Source organism: Cryptomeria japonica, unplaced genomic scaffold (assembly GCF_030272615.1).
Source record: "Cryptomeria japonica unplaced genomic scaffold, Sugi_1.0 HiC_scaffold_125, whole genome shotgun sequence".
Classification (NCBI taxonomy): domain Eukaryota; kingdom Viridiplantae; phylum Streptophyta; class Pinopsida; order Cupressales; family Cupressaceae; genus Cryptomeria; species Cryptomeria japonica.
Genome location: NW_026728947.1, coordinates 253,817 through 275,398, shown reverse-complemented (window position 1 = coordinate 275,398; position 21,582 = coordinate 253,817).

Genomic DNA, 21,582 nt, shown 5'->3' with positions numbered 1-21,582 from the left:
TGTTCATTTTTGTGCAGGCGGGTCCTAAAGACCTTGAAACTAGGGTTTGAAGACTTCATGGCTCAAACCTAGCAATCCATGGTGGAACCACAGACTAAAACCTTGTAGAATGCTAGGAAGCCTTGTATATTATGTTTTCAATTTGTTTTTGAGTCAAGGGAGGCTGATTTCTAGTTTTCCCACCATACCCTAGACTTGGCATGTTGAGCTAGCAAGTAAAGGGATTCATAGACAGCAGGCCCTAGATGGGTAAACCCGTTGGATGGATTTGGTTCCAAGTTGGGTTGTAAATCCTCATGGGTGTTCAGACCTAAAACAATCATTAGAAACCTTGAGCAATTGGATTGGTGAAGGCATTTTTGCAAAACCCTATTTTGTAGGCTTAAAAGGAGGAATTAGGCCTAAAAAGGGTTAGGATGGTTAGCAACCAAACCCAGATCCAATTATGAGTTGTATGAAACTTCCAAAAGAGTATCCAAGCTAAAGAGTTTATACCAATAGATAAATGCAAAATACCTCGCCGATACGGCTAATTGGACTAGGTCCACCGATAGACTTACAAAAGGCAAATTGGACCTAAAACTTGTAACTGGTAAGCACCCTGGTCCATAATTGAATATTTAGGGCTGGATAATGAAGGTAAAATATCCCTGAATGTGTTGGTCATGTGTAATGAAGATCCTATGGTAGAGAGGGTAGGCTCTTAGGGAAAGTGTTGAGTAGGAAGGTCTTTAGAAAAGAGTGCTAGACACTCAATAAACAAGGGGAGGTCACCTAGTCGAAGGACCTTGGGAAGGTCAATAAGGGTGAGCCCTACAACCATTGGAAGGTTGGGAAGAGTGGAACCATTGGATGGTTCAAGAGACTGCCTAGACAAACTAGTAAGAATTGGGAAAACCAGAACGCATTAGTAAAACTAGTAAAGAATTAGCTAAACCCGTAGGAGTGAGCATTCCCCCTCTACATTAGATTGGTATTAGAGCCACTTGATTGAACAAAGTGGTGTATGTCAGACCAAGAGGTAGAATTTGAATCCAGCAGCATGCCACCTAAGGCAATGTGTCAAGAGGCCATTAGGAAGATGGTCCAAGACATGCTTATTGAAGCCTAGGAGCAAGACACCAAGAAAGGTAAGGGAAAGATCACAAAGTGGGGTGATGAAATTGATGATGAAGATGCAGATGTGATAGGAGTGGTGACAGAAAAAAAGGAGTTGGAGAAAGATCAACAAATCTTCTTGGATGCCCTTAAATCACTCAACAAAGATAGCATAGATGGTTTACCGATCTACAGTGGAAGCCTAAATGGAGAAGAGCTATTGGATTGGATAGAAGCTTTAAACAATTATTTTGAATACAAGGAGATTGCAGAAGAAATGAGGGTCAATTTGGCTAAGACCAAGTTGAAAGGATCAGCTCTAGTGTGGTGGAACATGATGCAAGAAAAAAGGGAACAAACCGGGAGAAAGAAGATCAACCCTTGGGAGAGAATGAAGACTAGAATCAAAACCCAATTCCTTCCACTAGATTACGAGCTGCAGATACACAAGAAATTGATGAGTTTGAAGGAACGAGATATGGATGTGAGTGCTTATACAGAGGAGTTCAACAAACTAACTCTAAGAGCAAAGAAACAAGAGGAAGAAGTGGAGAAGGTAGCAAGATGCCTAAATATCCTAAGACTGGAAAGAATGAAGAAAGCGATCAGTTTGAATAGAGTGGAGATAAATTCAGCAAGAATGGTCCATTTAGAGGCAACTCTAGAGGAAGAAACAACTATAGGGGTAGATTTGGTACTCAAGGAAGAGGACCCACAGTTTTCACTGGTAAATTCTTTTCTTGTCATCAAGTGGGCCACACAATGAACTAGTGTCCTGAAAAGACTTCAAGTTTTTATGGAGGTGAAAGAAGAGCACAATTGGTGCAGGAGGAAGATAATCAAAGTGCTACCTCACCAATTAGCAATGCTGGATGGGTTTTAGATGGAGAGAACCTGATGTTAAGGAGGACCTTGTTGAAGGTACGAAAGGCTCAAGAACCTACTCAAAGAAAGACACTCTTCAAAACCACTTGCAGAGCATATGGTAAGATTTGTAAGGTCATAATGGGTTCAGGGTCTACTGAGAACATTGTAGCAATTGAGATGGTAGACAAACTCAAGTTGAAAAGGTTGCCACACACCAATCCTTATAAGGTATCATGGCTTAGTAAAGGACAACATGTGCTAGTTGATGAGAAAGCTTGGATAGATTTTAAAATTGGAGAGTATAAAGACAGAGTACTATGTGATATACTACATATGGATGCATGCCATTTGTTGCTTGGACGCCCTTGGCAATATGATGTCAAGGCCATACATGATGGGGAGAAGAATTCTTATGTTATCACCAAGGAAGGAAGGAAGTTCCAAATGGATCCTTTGGTTGTTCCAGGAGAAGAAAGACATGTGGGATCAAGTGTTATGCTTCTTAGTGGGAAGGGGTTCCTAAAAGAGTTGAAGCATGAGGAGAACCAAGGATATGCCATCATAGTGAAACCAAAAGAAGAGGCCAAGTCTGAACCTAAACCAGTATTACCACAAGAAGTGGAAAACTTGTTGAATTGGTACAAAGACATAGTGGTGAATGAAATACCAGATGCTTTACCCCCATACAGATATGTGAACCATCAGATAGACCTAATACTGGGAGCTACCTTGCCAAACAAAGATGCTTACAAAATGACACCAACTCAAAATGAAGAAGTAGCAAGATAAGTGAAACAATTGCTATATAAGGGATTGATAAAGAAGAGTCTAAGCCCATGTGCAGTACCTAGTGTTTTGGTACCAAAGAAGGATGGAAAATGGAGAATGTGCACCGAATCAAGAGCTATCAATAAGATTACCATCAGATAATGGTTTCTGATGCCAAGAATTGAGGACCTCATGGACTACCTAGGAGGAGCTTGTTACTTTTCAAAGGTGGATTTGAAGTCAGGCTATCACCAAATAAGGATCAGACCTGGAGATGAGTGGAAAACAACCTTTAAGACCAATGAGGGGCTCTATGAATGGTTCGTGATGCCCTTTGGGCTCACAAATGCACCTAGCACCTTCATGAGACTCATGAATGAAGTGCTTGGAGAGTTTATTGGTAAATTTTTGATTGTTTATCTTGATGACATTCTTATTTTTAGCAGGTTAAGGGAGGATCATATCAGACATTTGGATCAGGTCCTGAGGAAGCTACATCAAGAAAAGTTGATGATCAACTTAGACAAGTGTGAGTTCTTAAAAACTAAATTAGTATATCTTGGTTTTGTAGTTTGTCAAGGTTGTTTGAAAATGGATCCAACAAAGATAGATGCAATAGTTAATTGGCCTACTCCTAAGTCAATAGGAGATGTGAGAATTTTTCATGGATTAGCTTCTTTCTATAGGAAGTTTATTAGAGGATTTAGCTATATATGTGCACCTATATTGAATACCATTAAGAGAGGAATGAAATGTCAGTTTAAGTGGACTAGTGCAGCAGACAAGGAATTTGAATTATTGAAACAAAAAGTAGCAGAACTACCTTATCTTAGACTCCCTGATTTCAATCAGCTCTTTACTGTGGAGTGTGATGCTAGCAAGATGGCAATAGGAGCGGTTTTGAGCCAAGAAGGTCATTCGGTAGCATTTTTCTTTGAAAAGCTCAATGAGGCAAAACAAAAGTATTCTACCTATGACCTAGAGTTGTATGCCATGGTACAAGCCCTTAAGAAATGGCAGCATTATCTACTTCCCAAGGAATTCATAGTTTATACAGATAATCGTGCACTTAGCGTCTTGAATGGATAGGAGAAGTTGCATCAAAGACACATCAAATGGGTTGAGCACTTGCAGGCCTATACCTTTTCTATCAAACACAAGAAAGGAGTCACCAATAAGGTAGAAGATTCCTTAAGTAGAAGATTTCTTACCATCCAAGAAGTGCAACTCCAAAGTGTGGGGTTAAATGAACTCAAAGACCTATATCGAGGTGACAAGGATTTTGGTGAAGCATATGATGTTTGCACCAAGTTTACTAATGTTTGTCATGTTGCATATTCTAGTTTTATGTTGTAGGAAGGCCTTTTGTTTAAAGGACACTTACTTTGCATACCTCAGTGCTCTATGAGGGACAATATCATCAAGGAGAAGCATCAAGGCAGCTTAGGAGGACATTTTGGTCTTGACACGACCTTAGAGCAGGTTGGAAGGTTTTATCATTGGCCTAAACTTTAGTCCAATGTTAGTAGGTTTGTGGAGCAATGTTCCATATGTCAAAGAGATAAGGGAACTACCAACAATGTAGGATTATATCATCCATTGGCCATACGAGCCAAACCATGGGAATGTTTGAGCATGCATTTTGTTCTCGGCTTGCCTAGGACCTCAAGAGGGTATGACAATGTTTTTGTCATAGTGGATAGATTTAGCAAGATGGCACACTTTGTGCCTTGCAAATTTAGTAATGATGCCACCTATATAGAAGGGTTATTCTTCAAGGAAGTTGTGAGGATTCATGGCCTACTGGTTTGCATTGTGAGTGATAAAGACACTAAATTTGCGAGTCACTTTTGGTGAACCTTATGGAAGAAATTAGGCACAAAACTTTCTTTTTCTTTAGCATACCATCCACAATCAGATGGTCAAACTGAAGTGGTTAACAAATCCTTAAGTAACTTGTTGAGATGTCTCACCAAACAACATGGACAAGCTTGGGATCTAGTATTGGGTCAAGCAGAGTATGCCTACAATGACTCGGTGAATAGAAGCACAGGCCAGAGTCCCTTTGAGATTGTTTATGGTTATCATCCGAGGGGTATCTTGGAACTTAAAGACCTCAGTCCTATGGACCATAGAAGTGCACAAGGGGAAAAATTTGCAGAGAATATAAAAGAGGTACATGAATAGGTCAAGAAGACATTGTAGCAACACAATGAGAAGTACAAGGCACTAGCAGATAAGAAAAGAAGAGAAGTACACTATAAGGTTGGTGATCTAGTGTTGGCCTAATTGAGGAAGGAGAGGCTACCCAAGGGACAACATAGCAAGCTATGCATGAAGAAGATTGGACCTCTTAAGGTGATGCATAAATTTGCCAATAATGCCTATGAGTTGGAGTTACCCCCACACTTGGGCATATCCTCAATCTTCAATGTATGTGATTTGTATCCATACAAGGGGTCTCAGATAGCTATGAATCTAGAAGAACATATTTCTATAGAAGATGTAGACTGGTTACAAGATTTATCTCCAAGCCAACCAGTCACATTGGAATGCATTTTGGATACTAAAGTGGTGAAAAAGACTAGGAAACGAGTCTATAGAGACCATCTGATCAAATGGACATGGTTACTAGAGTCCAAGGCTACATGGATGTCAGAAAAATATATTATACAACAAGGTACCACTATTCAAGCTTTATCCACTCAAGAGACTTGAGTTTTTCTTCTAACCCCGTAGAGCATGGTGCAGGAGCACCTGAACAATTTTGTTGTGAAGATTCCAGGAGTTTGTAATCAAGTGAATTTTGGTTTGTAATAAGGTTAGAGTAGGTTAGTTGATGTTGATTAATGGTTTTAAGGTCATTTGAACCTTTAGAAGTGATCTAGGTTTGATTTAGGCAAAATATGCTTAACAATGTAAAGTTGTTAAAAAAGTTGCAAAAGTTGCTCATAGCAACTTTGCAACTTTTGCATTTTCCAAACACCAATGGGTAGTTGGTTATCTTTTTAGTTAAAATATCTTTGTAACTAACCCAAGAGCAACTTTTGCAACTTTTGCATTTTCCAAACACCAACGGGTAGTTAGTTATCTTTTCAGTTAAAATATCTTTGTAACTAACCCAAGGCCAATATAACGCTTGGGACAACTGATGAGAAAGTTAGTTGAAGAATTGGAAGAAGGAGAACAAGAATTAGCCTTTCATTTTTGTGTGTTTTCAGCATTTGCATTGAGTTTTCCTTTTCTTCATACGAACTGTACGAAATCTCAAGTCCAGACCAAGGCATGAATTGTTAAAACAGAGCCATATCTTTCATTTCATGGTGATTTGAGGTTTTGAAGTGATATTGTTTGCAAGTTTTGTTCATTTTTGTCCATGGGTCCTAGAGACCTTGAAACTAGGGTTTGAAGACTTCATGGCTCAAACCTAGCATTCCATGGTGGAACCATAGACTAAAACCTTGTGGAATGCTAGGAAGCCTTGTATATTATGTTTTCAATTTGTTTTTGATTCAAGGGAGGCTGATCTCTAGTTTTGCCACCATACCCTAGACTTGGCACGTTGAGTTGGTAAGTAAAGGGATTCATAGACAGTAGGCCCTAGATGGGTAAACCTGTTGGATAGATTTGGTTCCAAGTTGGGTTGTAAATCCTCATGGTTTTTCAGACCTAAAAAATCATCAGAATCCTTGAGAAATCAGATTGGTGAAGGAATTTGTGCAGAACCCTGTTTTGTAGGCTTAAATGGGGGAATTAGGCCTAAAAAGGGTTAGGATGGTTAGTGACCAAACCAAGATCCAATTCTGAGATATTGCATGAAAATTCCAAAAGGGTATCCAGGAAGCTAAAGAGTTTATACCGGTAATCAAGCTACCGATAGACAAGTGCAAAATAGCTCGCCGATACGACTAATTGGACTAGGTCCATCGATAGACTTAGAAAAGGCAAATTGGACCTAAAACTTGTAACTGGTAAGCACCCAGGTCCATAATTGAATATTTAGGGTTGGATAACAAAGTCAAAACATCCCTGAATGTGTTGGTCATGTGTAATGAAGATCCTATGGTAGAGAGGGTAGGCTCTTAGGGAAAGTGTTGAGTAGGAAGGTCTTTAGCAAAGAGTGCTAGACACTCAATAAACAAGGGGAGGTCACCTAGTCAAAGGACCTTGGGAAGGTCAATAAGGGTGAGCCCTACAACCTTTGGAAGGTTGGGAAGAGTGGAACCATTGGATGGTTCAAGAGACTGCCTAGACAAACCGGTAAGAATTGGGAAAACCGGGACAAATTAGCAAAACCGGTAAAGAATTATGTAAACCGGTAGGAGTGAGCATTCCCCCTCTACATCACATATGCGCACACACTTAATGAATGAGTCCTTTTTCCTTTATTTTACTCCACGCCTTAATCTTCCATGATGCATAATTATGAGGAGTTAAAAGTGGAAATTTAGGAGAACCCATAGCATCAAAATGAAAAAACACAAGATAGAGAGAGGCACAATCACACAAGACACCCCTCCAAATTACTCAATCAAGAAACCCCCCCCCCAAAAAAAAAAGATTATTTGGCACTTTATAGTTAGTGCATGTATAATGGGCCACTTGCTAAACAAGGCAAGGTGGACTTTTGATTTCAACTTTACAATTGCCTTAAGTAGGGTATAAGAGACTCCAAAAAATACTACAAGTGATCTAAACTAAGATCCAAGCAACATAAAGTACCAAATAGGGAAAAAATGACCAAATACTAAAAGTATTAATTTATACTCAAAATCAGTGCAAACTAATGGCATATTATGAAATTAGACAAAAAATTATGCACTTTAGAAAAAAAATGGCACCTGAAAAGGAGGTTGTATGACCCCAAACGAAGCCTCTGAAGTTGCAAAATTGAGGATTAGATAGGTATAGTCATGAAAAACTGCAAATTGAGAAACATCTATCCACCAAAATAAGAAAATTCCTCTACCACTATGAAGAGCACCAAAAATTAGCCCAAATAAAAAAAAATTGCACCAAAAAAGGAGCAAAAATGAGAAAGTTATGGCCCTCCGAAGTTTGACTGCAAAACTGAAAAAGCCCATTGAAGAGGGGGTCAAAAAATTTCAAAATACTGTTGACGCAATACTGATGTCAATGAATGACAGGCTTAAGTTTGACACCCATCCAGTCGTAAAAAAAATTCACCTCCATCCCGCGTGTCATCCGTACTGTACAGACATGATGACGTGGACAAGTGAGAAACTCACATGTGTCGTAGGACAATAATGTGGTAGGATGACATCAGCAAACCGTACGCTGGCTGGACTGTTGAGGCGACAGAACATACACTGCGTGGTTCACTCAAATAATGCTGCATGGTGGCTACTATGTGCTGATTGATCTGAGTGATGTGTCTGGACAGGTGACTCAGCTACCCACGTGGCCGAATGGCTCGACAATCTGAGGTTGCCAGAAGGAGAACCGATAATGGGAAGGTGGTCATGGGTCACCGGAGGCTACCGGGAAAACAGTGAACGACAAATGGCAGTAGTGGAGGGTACTTCACAAGATGAGTGGGGCCTAGGAAATGGTTGCGATAGCGGAGGGAGAAGAGAATCAGCGGGGGCCGCAGGTTGGCCAACCAGTTGGTGGGTGCCGAAAAATGAAGTATGCGGCCTATGCCAGAGAATGCAGAGAGCTGGAGTGGGGAGTCACAATGGCACAAAGGAAAAAGAAGCAGCGGTTGACGAAGAGACAACAATGATCGACACGGTTGGTATGAAGTCTGTAGCGTGGTAGTGGACAAAGGCCCTACAGTGGATGAGACAATATGGTGGGAGGTGGGGTGATATAACCCCCCCCCACAAAAATAATAATATTTGTTTTTTTAAATTTTTTTTAAAAAACTTTTACACTCAATTTTTTATAAAAACCTTTTCAATATTAAAAAATTGAGAAATTTTAAAGATATATTGAAATAAAATATATTTCACAAAAAAAATTAATTTAATTTTTTTAATAAATCTGTACCGTACTAGCCGTATAGGATAAATTTTTTTCTCCAAATCCCAAAATGCAATTTTCACCAAATATGGCCAAGTTTATACTCCATTTTCATGGAAACGACCTCCCAGACTCAACCATGATGTCCAAATCGCTATACGATCCCCCCGAAAAAAGAAGCTCCCCACATCTGAAATTGAAGCCTCCAAAAGCTCTCCAAAAAAAAGATTGATCAATGAAGCCCTTTAGGCTCTGATACAATGTGAGATTTTGCCAAGATCAAGAGCTCAGTGAATAGTACAATAGAGAGACAAAATAGATGATAGGAATAAACTGTATTCTATCAAGATGAAAATACTGATCAACACAATAAAAGGTGGAAATTCTCCTACATACACACTCCCAATGTAGCACATCTCCCTATAAAGTGTCTCATATGCAAACTACTATGATATGCATGTACCTAAGTAAACTTAAGTATAGTGTAATTATATCCAACATGAATAAATAATTACACCAACACACACATACATACACACACATAATATACACATACACACATACACACACACATACACATACACACATTCACACATGCACACACATACACATACACACATTCACACATGCACACACATACACATACACACACCCATACACATACACACACATATACATACACATCCATAGACATACCCATACATGGACATACACATACACATCCATACACATACCCATACATGCACAAATACATATACACACACATACTAAGCCATTTCAAACATCACAAACAAGAAGACACAATGATCATTACAAATAGTGATAATATAAAAACTAACGTGACCAATGTGTATGTTCATAGGCCAAATTCAGCCCAATTTCTACAGGTCTTTAAACACAATCAAAAACACATCAAACACTTTCTTATCCTAAGGTCAATGTTCTCATGGCAGTAACTTCAGCCCACAACCTGGAATTTCCATCAGCTCAAGTGTAGGGACACCTTGAGGGGTGTATTCACTAATTTTGCCTTTTTCATGAGTGGACAACTAGGGGCCTCTAGGAATAGAAGGATGACCCTATCAACCTCTCCTTGGAAAGATACAAGTAGCTTATGCTAAGCTAAGGATTTCTATCTCATCCCATGGGAGCCTTATGGTGAGTGTCTTGGAGGGAAAACTATCTATCCTCTTGCACTGAAGCTATTGTGATGTTTGGACAAAAAAAGGGTGGGCCACTACTCTAAGGTGTTTAGTGGGGGAACTTCTACGAAACTTGGTGTCTACCCATGCGGCGATAGCTCATTCAAGAACCCACTCCTCGTTCTACACAAAAGTGCGTACACATAGTTCAGATACTAGGGAGTACCGTCAGTGTAGATACACATCACCAAGGCGTCACAACTTTCACCTAATGTATTAATTTATATAGAGGGTAGAAGAAAGTACCACTTGGGTCGTTCCCCTCTCACCGACCTTATGGGCTTCTCAGGAGGGCAGACCCTTCTACCTAAAAAGAAGATGATAACAATTTCTTTTACACCCAATGACCAATGGAAGATGAGGGCAGTTCAAATGCTTTTGTTATCATCTTAAGGGTTCTATCTAAACACAAAGAATTCCAAAGGCACAAAACACTTCAAACAAGCTAATTAACCCCAAAATGGAATAAATATGTGAGCCTAATTAAACTAGAAAGGAGAAACAAACAACCATATAGACAAAATTTCAAATAGTATTCAAATGAAAAATGTGTAAAACTCAAATTATACATGTAATTAAAATATTAAAATATTAATAAATTAAATTTAACATCAAATTTTTTTGAATTAAATAAAAAATACCTTGTCAAAATCGTCAACAATACGTCCAAATGGTCGTCAAATTCAGCCTGATAACCTAGCAGTTGACTTTGCAAATAAAAAAAAATTAAAAAATCATTTTTTCCCCTGGTCGGGTAGGGGCCAAGGTTTGGTGCCCAAGTGTTCGGCCGAACAGGCCGAGTTGGCCTGCCATGTGGCACCAAAAAGCTCACTTTTTGTGCATTTTTGCCAGATTCAACTTCTAGCTAATTTTTCATCAATTTGAACTTTAAAAAGAATATAAAAAATACCCTTTTGTAGATCTCGAAGTCACAAATCAGGTCATATAAGTTTTTTACTATTTTGATAATTTTGAATATTTTTTACTAATTAAACATTGCAAGTAGCTTTTTAAAGTAAAAAAAGAGGCTAATTAGAAAATAAAAAATAAATATTAAATAAAATTTAAAAAATTTTAAAAAATAATTATTCACAAGATGAGAGAATCTTCTCAAAAATTGTATATTTTTTTTGGTTAATTATAAATTTACTAGTCAAGAAGTGGCGCCAACCAAAAACTGTCAAATTTAGCTATGTAGGACTTCAAAATATTATAAAGAGAAAAAGATACATCAAATTTTAAAAAAATAAAAACATTTAACACTGCATATACATGTTCTCTACTTGGAAAAAAAAAATCACAAAAAAATAAGTCCATTTTCATTTTCTTGTGTGATGTCGATTTTCAACATTTTTCAGCAATGAAAAATCTTTGATATTATTAAAAAAAAACCAATTTTTTTCCTAAAAAAATAAAAAAATAATAGACATAAATTTCATTAATATTTCTACATTTGGTCACTTTACATCATTTCAAAATTCAATTTAGAAATGTCACTTTTCTATTGTCGAAGTTAAACAGTTTTAGTTCTGTTGGCCGGTGCCTTTATAAAAGTGTGACACAACATTGTGCTTTTACCCAAGAGAGAGAAGAGAGCTGGATGAGCTCGAAGCATTGATTGCTAGGAGATTTCCTAAAGGAGCTGATGAAGAATCATAAGGAGATGAAGTTGTGTTTATTGCCATTAAAAAAGATAGATTGGTATCTGTTGATTCCACAAGCTGTACTATTGAGGAGAAAGCTTTAGTTTCTAAAGTTGAAGAGAAAGATGAAAGGGTGATTGACAGTGGTTGTTCACATCATATGATTGGTGATAAAAGAAAATTTGTGAGTATGGAAAGGTATGATGGTGGAATAGTAAGATTTGGAGCTGACAAAGCCTATGTAATCCATGATAGAGGCTCTATTTATTTTGATGGTAAGCATAACACTGATGTTGAAGGTTTCAAGCATAATCTTTTGAGTGTTGAATAGATGGTTGATAAATGTTATGATCTACAATTCAAGAATGGAAAGTGCAAAATCCTAAATGTCTCCGGTATAGAGATTGCATTTGAAACTAAGACTGAAGGTAACATTTTTCATTTGAATGCCGGTGAGAAAAGTTGTTTGATTTATCAAATTGATGAGAGTTGGTTGTGGCATAGGAGAATGTGTCATGTGAACTTTGATTCAATGATTAAGATTTATTCTACACAAGCTATTAGAGATCTGGCTAAGATTGTTAAGCCTGGTAATCTGGTATGTAAGGAATGTTAGTTGGGTAAGCAAACAAGGATCTCTTTCAAGAGCAAGCAGTATACATTTGATGGATTGCTAGCTCTTGTGCATACTGACCTATGTGGACCTACAAATGTTAGATGTGTACAGGGTGATAGATATTTTATGCTGCTAATTTATGATTATTCCAGGATAATGTGGGTTGTCTTTTTGAAGGAGAAATCAAAAGCATTGGATAAGTTCAAGATATTCAAAGAAAAGGTGGAGACTAAGTCTGAACTAAAGGTGAAATGTCTGAGATCTGACAGAGGTGGAGAATTTTGTTCCAATGAGTTCAATTCATTTTGTGAGAAGCATGGGATGAGAAGAAAATTATCTGCTCCTAGAACCCCTCAATAGAATGGAGTTGTTGAAAGGAAGAACAAAACTATCTTGGATGCTGCAAGGATTATGCTGATTGAAGGGAATGTTTTGAAGATCTAGTGGAGAGAAGCTATTAGCATTGTTGTTTACACATTCAACAGAGTTCTGGTAAGACCCCTTATGAAATTTGGTTTGTTCATGTTCCTACTGTGAGACACTTCAGAGTATTTGGTAGAAAATGATATATCAAGAGAGATGAGGATATAGGAAAGTTTGATGCTAGAAGTGATGAAGGAATTTTCTTGGGATATTCTACAAAGAGGAAATTCTACCAGTGCTAAAACAAAAGATTGAGAAAGATAGTAGAAAGTGCAAATGTGAATGTGGATGAGAACCTTGGAAAATAGATCAGACCATGTGGATATGATGATGGATAGCATGTTGTTTTAGCCCCTATTTAGACTAAAAACTTAAGCAGACTGATCCAGTAGAGACAGTTAACTCGGATGTTGCTATTACTGGTGAAGAGGTACAAGAACCTGAAAACCAAAACAATTAGAAGACTCCGAGGTATGTAAGATTGAATCATTTTGAAAATCATATTATTGGTGATAAGAATAAAGATGTGATGACTAGAAGAAGGTTAGTTGCTGAAGAAGTATGTTTGATCTCTAAAGTTGAACCTAAAGATGTTGTTGAAGTTTGTAAAGATGAAAATTGGATGAGAGCTATGGAAAAAGAATTAGATCAGATTGAAAAAATAATACTTGGGAACTTGTGCCTAGACCTAAGGATACGAATGTTATTGGTACTAAATGGTTATTTAGGAACAAATTCAATGATGCCGGTGAAGTTGTCAGAAATAAAGCCAGACTGATTTACAAAAGATATTCTCAGAAAGAAGTAATTGATTATGAGGAGAGTTTTTCTTCGGTGGCCAGACTTGAAGTTGTTAGATTGTTGATTGCATATGCTTCTTATAAAGATTTCAAGGTATATCAGATGGATGTCAAATCTGCCTTTTTGAATGGTGATCTTGATGAAGAAGTCTACATTGAGCAACCTGATGGATTTTCATTATCAAATGATGGATACATGGTATGCAAATTGAAGAAAGCTCTTTATGGATTAAAGCAAGCCCCTAGAGCTTGGTAGGCTAGACTAGATAAGTATTTGTTGAAATTGGGATTTAGTAAAGGTGCTGCTAATAGTAATCTATATTTTAAGATTGAGAATGATAACATCTTAATTGTTGAAGTCTTTGTTGACGATATTGTCTTTGGAGGAGATGATGACTTGAGCATGCAGTTTTCTAGTGATACGCAAAAAGAATTTGAAATGTCTATGACTGGTGAGATGAAATTTTTCTTAGGTTTGCAGATTTCACAGACTAGAAAAGGTATATTTGTATCACAAACTAAGTATGTGAAGGAATTGCTAAAGAAGTTTGGGTTAGATGAATCCAAACCAGTTGGAACTCCTATGGTGACTGGTTGTAAATTGTCTAAGAATGATGAATCTCTGAAAGCTAATTAGAGCTTGTACAGATCTATGGTTGGTGGAGTACTATATCTTACTCAGATTAGATTGGACATTATGCATATTGTGTGCATGGCTTCTAGATATCAAGATTATCCGAAAGAGAGTCATGTCACTGTTGTTAAAACAATATTCAGATACCTGAAGGGAACTGAGGATTATGGTTTGTGGTATCCAAGGAATGATGATTTCATGCTATGTGCTTACACTGATGCTGATTGGGCTAGTGATGTTGATGACCGGAAGAGAACTATCGGTGGAGCATTCTTTTCGGGTAAGAAACTAGTTTTATGGGCTAGTAAGAAACAAGATTCAGTGTCCTTATCTACTGCTGAGGCTGAGTACATTGCTGCTGCTAGTAACTCCACTTAGGTAGTTTGGATGAGGCAAATGTTGAAGGATATCAGAGTTATCTATGATGAGCCTACTTTCATATACTATGATAATTCTAGTGCTATTAATATGTCGAAGAATCCGATGTTGTAAAGATGTAAGACGTTCTAAATTCAATAATATAACGAAATACTGTTTATTCTTATATAAACTCATAATTCCTTTATAAGTCTATTTTCTTCCATTATTCCATTTTTAGCTCAAAATGATCATTCCATTGATATCATAACATACATGAGATTTCTAAAAAGAGATAAAGATTCTTTATTCAATAGGAAAATGTATTAGTATCTCAATCATTTCTACATACAATACTTAGGCCTTTCTAATGCCTTAAGTACCAAATAATAAGAAAAATATAAAGTAAAGGATGAGATGTGTCCTTTGATCTACAATCCAAGCTATCTTCAATGCAATCTTTAGAATGAAGATGAGAATAAGATTCAGGTTCTTTTTCCGGCCAACCTTGAAGCTTACACTTCCTTGGAATTCTTGGTCAATCAAGAATACCCGACCCAGCACGAATTACTTAGCAAAAGAATTCGATGGACAAGATGGAATCTAGTGCATGCCTAGAATTATACATGCATTTTCTATTTTCTAATTCCATTAAGAAACAAGCAAGATCAATCAAGGATATGGTAGAGAGCATAAATAAACCCATCTATTTCAATGGTCAATAAGTTACTCGATCGAGTATAATTCCATGCATAGAAATAAAATATAGTTTGGAAAAGAAAACTATTCCCTCTATAATTCCACATTCAGCACCTGTCCCAGAAGGTAACTTTCCCACAAACACAAACACATATAGCTTTCCTATTATTTGTAAGGTATTTAAAGAAGACAATATTTCACTTAATAGATAAAGAAGAATCAATCTTTTGTTTGCAATCATTTACATTTAATAAGAAAACATTCTTTCACTTCTATCTTTTCAAATAAAACATAATGAGAATTAAAAAAAATAAGAAGTCGTAACACATGTATGCATACTTTGCATATAGACAAAAGTAAAATCTAGAACTAGAAATTATGAGTACACATTCTTTTATCTTTTCTCATAAAATCCAAATAGCGTAATCATACATCTCATGGTTTAAAATTCCTAAGTTTAGAATGCATAAGTTCTCTATCTTTCCACATGTTTTTGTCTATCTACTTCTTTCTTGCATTTGATACTATCAGATGTTTTCCATGATCTAAAATGATAATTCTAATTGTACATACCTATATGACTTTTTCATACAAAATTTCATATAATCATTGTGACTTCTAAAGCAATAAACTTTTAAGAAATAGAACTCTTTTCTTCACCAAAGATCTAAAACAATCAAATCTCAAGATAATTCCATTCTTATTCTCTAATAATAAAAACAAATTATTGCTCGATTAAGAGCCTACCTCTGAAATTCAAACCAAATCTGATATGATCAATGATAATCTTCTCCCAGTATGATCGTAATATGTCTAGATTTCCAATGCTCTTCCTCCTCTATGCTATTCTATCACTTTGAGTTCTCTCCTGTCTATTCTCTCACCTCTCTTTTCTACTCACTACTCACTACTCTATATTCTATTCTCTATACTTTGATCTATCTTTACTATTCTTTGCAAATTTCTCCTCTCCTCTATCCAAAATCAACAGTCTATATATATACTAATCCAATTTATATTTCTTCCTATTTTCAGGCCAATCTCTCAGAGTGGTGGATTGTTATCTGAGTTTATATTCAACACCTCTAAGTGTTATTGTTATATAATAGTCCTAATGAATTTCAAACTCTGTTATAAAGCTTGCACGTGGCAATACGAATTGCACATACAGTTTCAAGTTCATAATTATTGGTGATTTCATGTGGGCTGGTTACCCACGTTACTATTTGTCCATGCCACATTATATGGCAAATGTGAAGGTGGAGATTTGAGTGGGTAGTCGGTAGTAATACTGACTCCCTTCCATACAATGTCCTAATTACTACCCTGTTGGCACGTGGAACAGTTAGCATGGCTAGCAATGTTTACTCCAATAGTTTTCACCATGTCTAAATTCCTGATCAGCCTGTAGTCCATTTTCTATTCAACCACTAAGTGTCTATTTGTTTGCATGAGTTCGATATTAACACCGTTAAAAATGTAAAAAGTTTCTAATTCTCTATGTTAATATGCCAAGTTGACTAGAATCATTGCAGAGTCGATACACTATCAACTTCCTTCTGCTATAAATAAGGTTACGTGGGGTAGTCGGTGTTTTAAATCAACTCCCACTCCTTTGCCAGTTAAAATGCTACATGGGATAGTTGGTTATATCATTGACTTCCACTATACGATATGCTTAGTCATTTTTAACATGCTATAAAATAAGTCCACCACCATAATATATATATATATATATTATCAATTGATTATGTAAATGTATATATATACATAATATCAAATGATTAACAAAATTCATGAAGTAAAGTAATTTCATTTTCATGATAATTAGATATATACATATATACATGTATATGATTGAATCGATATTCGAACTCATATATATATATATATATATATATATATACTATTATCAAAATACAAAAGTGAACACATAAGTACAATATTTCATCCAGTTACACACATCTGCACACAAAGAACGTATAACCTAATATTTAAGAATAAGTCTTGCTTTGAAATAAGACATAACATTTCACAATCACTTATGCAAATTTGAATTTGATTTAATCACAAAATTAAATCTTGCAATAAATACACATATATTCTAAAGTGGTGTGTGAGATATTCCATCTATTCTAGCGAATTCCATGAGTTAAAGAAACTCTACCTAAACCATGTTCTCGCCTTCATCCGTGTTCACCTTTTCCTACATTCACTTGCACTCAATTGCTCATTAGCAACGACGATCCACAATTTCATTGATCATTCAATTGCATTTACATAGTGTTAGTCTGCTCCTTTAAATTTTCCGCATCCAAAGAAAGTTTTCGTTTTGTGGTCTTTCTTGAACTTGAACCTTTGAACCTTTCAAAAAGTGGTTCAAAGTCCAAAGTTCAAAGTCAGTTTATGAAGTAATGGCTTTGTGTTAAATAGGGTGTCAATAGACTTTGTAATAGTTGTTGTTGAACTTGAACCTTTGAACCTTTTAAAAGGTGGTTCAAGGTTCAAGGTTCAAACATGTTGTATTAAGTCCTTTGTGAGTCACGTTCATAAAGTGTGAGTCCTTGTTTGACCAGATGTTTTGTTCTCCAGTGTAGTCTTGAACTTGAACCTCTGAACTACTTTTTAATGGTTCAGGGTTCAAGGCTCGAAGATAGATAATTTTGAAGACAAAGTAATGAAGTATCGGCATATAAAGGAATATTCTAGATTTGAATGATGAACCTCAAAGGTAATGAATGATAATGACATCCGTACTAGTGATAATCATGTTGAGAAAAGATATGAAAGGAGAAGCTATGCGGGAATTAATAAGTTGTCAGGGTCAAATCCTTTCGGCACAATTGGCACAGATAATCATGCAGGCAGGAATCATACAGTAGTGCAGCTGACATTTCAGGTTATGTTATAAGTCTGTTTCTTTGAAAATAAGTTATTGGCCTCTGTTGTTTGTTCAAATGAGTCAGTAGGGGAGTAGCGGGGGCGATAGTTTCTTTTCTCAATGTTGTGTGAATTTTCGGTTCTACATGAAAGGTGAGCTCAAAGTTCTTCTTTCTTCCTTGTTAATTTGCATAAATTGAAAAGTGTTGTTCAGTATTTCAATTAGTTCAATCAATTCTCCTTGCTATACACTTTTCCTAGCTATTGAGTAGAGATGAGACCAAAACCACCTCAGCCAGACCCAAAATCTGGCTTAGTCTGTTCCCTGCCTGACATAGGAGACACCTTCTTACCATCAATAAATTTAGAAGAATTTCATGAAAGAACACGTAATTCTGCCAATACCCCTTTAATGAAAAAAATTCTAGACAGTGGGTTAATAGAAGCTGCAGCATTTCCCCTTGCCGTATCATGTCCAAAATTAGTTTTAGAATGTATGAGCAGATATAACCCTGTCGGGAGGTGTATTAGGGATGTAAAGGGGAAAAGTTTGCTAGTAATTAGTCGGGAGACCATTGCCATAGTAATGAGAATTCTTGAGAAAGAACAATAAGAGGACTAGACGGTTTGCAAGTCACAAGGGCTTTTCTCAGGAAAAAAGGCCTATTACCAAAGTGTTATTGCCATGAATTGGCTATTGAAATTCCAAAAAGTGGGTTCTAGGTTGCCAAGCCCATTAACCCGTGATCACATGATTCAAGAAGTAAGGGATATAATCATTCTCTTACATAGGGTGCGGGGAAATCAGATTGCCTATTACTGGGAGGATTGGATGTATTTATTTGTTCAGGTTATTTTTGGTGAGAAAAGATATATAGACTGGGCCAAGTTAATTGCAAAGAGAATGCATGAGGGCTGAAGATGCTTTGGAAACAAGAATTTTTATATGTCTTCCTATCTTATATATTGCTTAGCTTGTATATGCCAATGGACAACTTTATTCCATGAAATTTGGTAGGATGATATGAGAATTTATGAGTACTATCCACATTTATAGCAACACAGGGTAGCATAAAATTATTATAAAGTTCAAAATATTTTTCTGGGCAGGATAGTATTTGAATTGAGAGGAGACATGCATAAAATATTGACCGAGGAAGCTATGCAATTTATAAGTACCTATAGCGGTTTCTACATTCAGTTTTCTAGATTCACTTATCTAAGGGTTGGTGGCTTTGAAGGAGAACCCTACAAATTGCTGAGGTATGTCTTCAACAGACAAGTGCTAATGGAAGTAAGTAGGCAGCTTGCCTATATAGAAAAGAAATACAGAGAAAAGCATCAAACAGGGGTTTCTTTCCCTATTGAACTAACATATTACACTTGCGATAGTGTTTCAGATGCCTTGAACATTGAACTAGAGTTCAAACAGTTCAATTTCAAACTGTATGTTCCTCATACTAACTTTGATATTAAAGGCTTTGCAATGGCTCATCTTACAATTAGGAAATATTTTCAGCATATGCCGAATCTAGAAGACTTCTAGGTAGACTGTGAGGATGAGTATGAGGTCTGGAGAAGAGCCCACCTAAGATTCACTGTGCAACAAGTAAGAGAGTAAATTCTTGGGAAAGAATCCCAAAGCCAAGAAATCAAAGATTGTGTCAAAAATTGATTTTGACATTGACAGTGGAAATTGGGTGGCAGAAATTGCACATCCATTGATAGGTGCTAAGATAGAAAATCCTACAGTTCAGGATTTTGCCATTGAAAAGGTGAACATAGGGACTGCTACTCGTGCCACAGATGTCCTTCATCTCAAAGCTTCAACTAAGAAGATTATCACAAGGACTTGGAAAGATGAAAGAGACAAATGTCAAATGAAGGAGATGTTGTGCAGAATGGCAGAGTACATTGAGGCAATAAATAGCCCGAATCCTCAACCCTTGTCACAACTGCCTACATCATTTGATCCAAAGTGCCCGGCCAATCAGAAAACCTTGGAACAAATACAGAAATGTAGACTGATAACAGAGACCGTAATGGAGTGGTTGGAGCAGATGTGGAAATCTGGAGCTGAGTATTTTGTGAACCTGAGTAAAGTCCATAATGGGGTGATACAGGTAATGAAAGAATTGGGGATAGAAATAAGTAATTGGAAAAATGAAGAGGTGGAATGGGCAACAACGGCTGCACAGATGCAAGAAGTACAAACTTACGGAGTTATGAAATTCTTGGTTGAGAAACCAGTGCCAGGACTGGATGATAGCATCTTGTATGTTTGCCAAAAGAACATTGAATGGAGGAATTCTCTGATAAAACAGGCATATGAAGAATTCATGAAATTGGCAGACCAACTTGTAGAGTTAACCACCTCCATGCAAAATGAGCTCCTATGCATTGGAATTAAGTGCCTAAAAAGTGACAGGACACTAGAAACGGTTGAAGCAATAACGAAATCTTTTGAGAAAAAGATTAACTATGTGAAGGAGGCTAAAGGCTTGGTCTCAGATGACCTAACTATTATCGCTAAAATTGAGTCACTTCTTTTCCTATGCATTGGACATCTGGATAGCCACTCTGATAAGGTTGCGTAGGTTCACAAGGAAAAGGAGGTGTTGAAATAGTGTATAGCACACGTGGGGCTTCCACATAATACTGTTATCCAACACTTCATTACGATGTATTATGATTGGAAGAAAGAATCCGTTTCTTAAAACTGTTTCATGTTTTCTAGACAATAGGCTCTATTTTCTAGTAATTTGAAAAGATAGTTTCATTTGATAATTTTGCTGAACTTGATGGGGCGGAAAAGTTAGTTTTTCTATGTTTCCCGCTTTTATTGTAAGCCCTACTGTGCCTATATAAGGGATGAAGATGACTCTGAAATGGTCCGAAAGATTTTTGGGGGAAAGGAATGCAATAGATAAAATCTGTTTTTCATGATATTTTGGGAAAGAAAAGAACAGTTTTTTTATGAATAAAATTGTTACAGATTCTGTAGTATTAAATCTGTGAGTTTAATAGATTTGGATGATAATCTCTATGTGGATTTAGTTTGAATCAGGAATTTGTTACTTTTCTTCTCATTATATGTGACTGCACATAGAATGTGTTTTTCTCTGAAAAATAAATGATTGAAGTCTGTGAACTTCATAATAGAATTTGTGTTATTAATTAAGAGTATATTCATTGTGTGCTGACAAATGAATATTGATCTGCCTTTCAGTACTTTCGGGTAAAAAGTATGCAAACAAAATTATTGTAAATTTAGAGCTGATTGAAAATCATTCTTTGTTGGGGAGCTGTACCCGTATGCAGAGGATAATTATTTCTAGAATTATCCAACTGTTAGTTGCTTTGTCTTTTAATTAATGGGCATACAGAGATTTAAAGAATACAATGTATAAAACCCAAATCTGTTAACTAACACATAGATAAATTAATGTAAATCATTTCATTGCATTTGAATTGATTTTTTTTTATTATCATCTTATTTCACTAAAAATTCCATTTCCACTTCATTTTAATTTCATAAATGAAAAATAAACACCATTTTCCTAATAAATAATTATAGATAAATATGGTTCGTGACAGGTGCAACATTCAA